Source organism: Jaculus jaculus, chromosome 8 (assembly GCF_020740685.1).
Source record: "Jaculus jaculus isolate mJacJac1 chromosome 8, mJacJac1.mat.Y.cur, whole genome shotgun sequence".
Classification (NCBI taxonomy): domain Eukaryota; kingdom Metazoa; phylum Chordata; class Mammalia; order Rodentia; family Dipodidae; genus Jaculus; species Jaculus jaculus.
This window is the reverse complement of record NC_059109.1, coordinates 78,082,103-78,085,972: the sequence shown is the minus strand read 5'-3', so window position 1 is coordinate 78,085,972 and position 3,870 is coordinate 78,082,103. Positions and strand designations below refer to the sequence as shown.

Here is a 3,870-nt window from a genome sequence, read left to right as displayed (position 1 = left end):
TCTGTCAGGTCTTTAAGGGTCACAGTGAAATAAAAGTAATGAACTTAGGGATCATTTTCACCTTGGGCTTACCTGATTCCCTGAGTTTTAAATGTGTCCACTGACCCCTATAGAAGGAAAGCTCACAACTCAGAATCTTCCTTGCTACTGGCTAATTGACATGGTAAGAAAAATATGTGACACTTTGGTTCTTAAAAAAATAAAAGAAGTACCAGAGCAGTTTATCTTATAGAACACTTCCTTACAGAACTATGGAGGTGGGATTCCAGCTGAATATAGCCTTATTTTTATGGCTCAGGCTATAATATGATGCAGAGAGAAATCAAGGCAGACTTTTTTGCCTGGTATGGCATGTAAGTCAAACTCAGACAGTAGCTGTGAAAAGCAGAAAATGATAATGCTGCTGCACACAATGCAAATCTTGCCTAGCTGTGGAGTGCAGGTGGAAATTCCAGAGAAGTGATTGAGCAGGATTTCAGTTACAACCTCCTTTTCTGAACAAATGAGGTTAACTCCTTGGTTTTCTGTTCACAAGACCAATTCTTTCAGAGCTTGCTTCTTGCCTAGAGTATATTTGAGAGGACAGTCTACAAAATGTATCACAGCAAGTTATCAGGCTTGGTAGCATGCCTGGGAATGTCTTCCCTGTGCTACAATGTTTTCATCAGAGACCAAATTTCAGTTTATTCTGATCTGAAAAATTGCCTCACTGGTAAGCACTAGAGACTGTGCTGGGAAATTGTGTGAAATGTGCCAATAGGAGCTGGAAAAATACAAGATCATGAGTTTTAAAAAATATGCTCAATAATACACAAATCTCCATGTGCTAACAGAATTATTTATATATTTGTGGTGCGAGCTCCAACACCCAGTTTTATGAGACAGAGTCAATCAGCAAGCAAAGGAAAGAAGATGTGTCCTGGAGTCCCCCACTGGTCATTTGGAGCCCAGGGGACATCCACAGAGGATGCTGGGAAGCAAAACCTCGGAGACTCATGGATCTTTACCACAGTCCTCAAGGAGCACTTATGCACACTCATAGCTACCCAGTGACCCTTGTTCTTCTCATAGAATAAATGCTCATATGCATGCACTATCAGCCTGCTTGACATACAATGTCCAGAACAAACTGGGAAATGTAGCCCACATCTAACATTTGAGTGTTTATTGTATTGGTTTTGTGACATTGTAATTATGAGAACATTTCAAAAAATCTTAGTATTAAACATTTTAACAATAATTTCAGAGTAGTTTCTTAGTAAAAGACTCTATAGAACCTTTCAAGATCTACAAAAGATAAAGGAAGAAAGGGGGTGAGAAAGATAAGAAAGGGTAATGGGTTGAAGATGATCAAAGAGCATTATATGAATGTATAAAATTCTCAAAAATAAAATTTTGAAAAGAAAGCAAATTCAGAAGCACCAAGAAGTCACAGAGGATGAAGATAAGTGAAAAAAAAATATGAAGACACCAATGACATGAGAACTAAAGACACATAGGGACAGTGAGTTCTCAGAGGATACCTCAGTGAGGAATGACAGATGTGACTTTCTTCTATGTAAATATTCTAGAACTGTGATACAATCTCACATAAAAGAAGCATGGGCAGTGTGTGGTGGCACACTCCTTTAATCACAGCACTTAGGAGCCAGAGGTGGGGGGATCACCATAAGTTCAAGGCCACCCTCAGACTACATAGTGAATTCCAGGTCAGCCTAGGCTAGAGTGAGGCCCTACCTCAAAAAACAAACAAAAATAAGAAGAAGAATAAGAAGAATCATAGGCAGGCACTAAACTGACAAACATTAAGTTTTTAGGGGATTCAAACAGATGTCGAATCCCATGGAAAACAGGGCAAGTTGGATTCTTTCATGGCTAGGCTAGTGTGCTGTTTCATGAGGAACTCTAGGGAGAACTATTAAAAGAACACTATTTTTCCATCTTATTATCCTAACACTGAATGTTGGGATTCAGGAGGGGTACTCCAGAATTTATTAACCCCAAGTTCTGGGTTCTGCTTTACATATAGTAAATGATTAATAAAGATAAACTCAAGAAGAATAAATTATGAATTCATACTTATTTAGGGGGAAATCACAAGTTGTGGGATTTATTTAAGAGAGATATGCATCTAAGAAGGGAGTCTAAACATGTGGAAAGTAGGAAGCATGCTCTTGTGTGGAAACATTGTATAGTTTAAAATGTTCATTTAAGAGAAATCTTTAGAAAAGGACTGGAACAGAGTTGTAAGCACATGAAAGGTAGAACTTGGATGCATATGTAAAAAGACTCAAAAAACACACATGGCATCTGCCATGTGCTTTCCTGAAGAGGGAAAGTATCAAACCAAAAAAGAAACTGAGTGTCTCGAGGTGGGGGGAGGGGGACTGTAAGCATGTGGACTGGAGAGAAACTGGGGCTTTTAAAGAGAAATTAGGGTAAAGCTGCAAGCATGTGGACTTGAGAGAAACTGGGGCTTTTAAAGAGAAATTAAGGTAAAGCTGCAAGCATGTGGACTTGAGAGAAACTAAGGCACTTGAAGAGAAATTGAGGTAAAGCTTCAAGCATGTGGTCTTGAGAGAAACTGAGGCTTTTAAAGAGAAATTTGGGTAAAGCTGCTGGCACATGAAAAGCGGAATCTAGGAGCTTGGGTAGAGAAACCTGGGAAGAACCTACATGGTGGTTAAAGGGACAAACAGGTGCTTGCATTGGCAGTACATGTACTAAAATTGGAACAATACAGAGATTAGTATGGCCCCTGCGCAAAGATAACATGCACATTTGTGAAGCATTCCATTTAAAAAGAAAGAAAGAAAGAAAGAAGATAAATGGTGTGGCTCAGGAAAAATATTGAGAGGGCATAAATCAAAGCAGAGACCAAGAGATTCAGAGTGGAAACAGTAATGAAGAGGGTTACATTCATGGTTACCCCAAGGTTAGAGAAATTACACAGATAACAAATTTAGAATTGGTGAGAGTGCAGTCGTGGTAAATTTGGAGTATAAGAAAAGTATGCACATGGTAGATTCAGACCTGAGGGAAGTCTTGTATGTAATCAAAGAGAGTAGTTACCCCAAAGTATAAAGCGGAAAATCAAGTCCACTCTCCAATATCAAGCTCTCACCAATCTTGGGCTACAAAAGGGCGTACACCTATTAAATTCCCACTAAAATAACAATGGTCACCCCATTTATACAGTGTTGACTTCACTCGCCATTGGAGAATCTGCTTCTCTTTTGCAGATGGACACAGAACCTGAGGAAAGATTCAACCCAAGGCACTTCCCCAGGGCCCCAGCTGAAACTATAAAATAATTGGGGAGATGAGCAAGTGTGTGGCTTTCTTGGTGAACCTTGTACCCGCACAAGGGTGAAAGAGGTAGGTACAGGGAACACTCAACTCCTACAAAACCAGAGATCCAGAGACTCAGAGGCTCCCATGACCTCATCAGTGAAGTAGACCTAAAATGAACCCATCATGGCTCAGGGAAAGTGGCAGAAGAGGGGGCCAAAAGATTGTTAGAGCCACAGTTGGAACATTATGCACAACGGCATTGCCTCTTCCCCATAACCGATGGCTATCCCCACAACACATGACCCACAATCCCAGAGAGGGAGGAGGCTAACAATGGTACCAACGTGGCTGTTTACACACTGAGTATGTACATAATTAATAAAAATAAAGGAATAAAACAAAGCAATGCTCTCCCAACCTCACGTGGTGGGGGTTGAGGCTAGACTTATGTGTGTTGGGCAACACAGGATAAGAGCAGAGGAGAGAACTACACACACACACACATACACACACCGAGGGCTGCTTCCAAAGAGAAGGGAGGGAAGGACTGGAAGTCCACAGTTTTTATAGCATCAG

The 3,870-nt window shown here is 40.5% G+C and overlaps 1 non-coding gene across 1 annotated transcript; it reads left to right on the top strand.

Moving 5' to 3' along the window:
- The first annotated feature begins 2,699 nt into the window (after window positions 1-2,699).
- LOC123463137 lies at window positions 2,700-2,803 on the top strand. The gene has a single exon (XR_006638746.1). It is a non-coding gene; the product is annotated as a U6 spliceosomal RNA (small nuclear RNA).
- The last annotated feature ends 1,067 nt before the right edge of the window (window positions 2,804-3,870 follow it).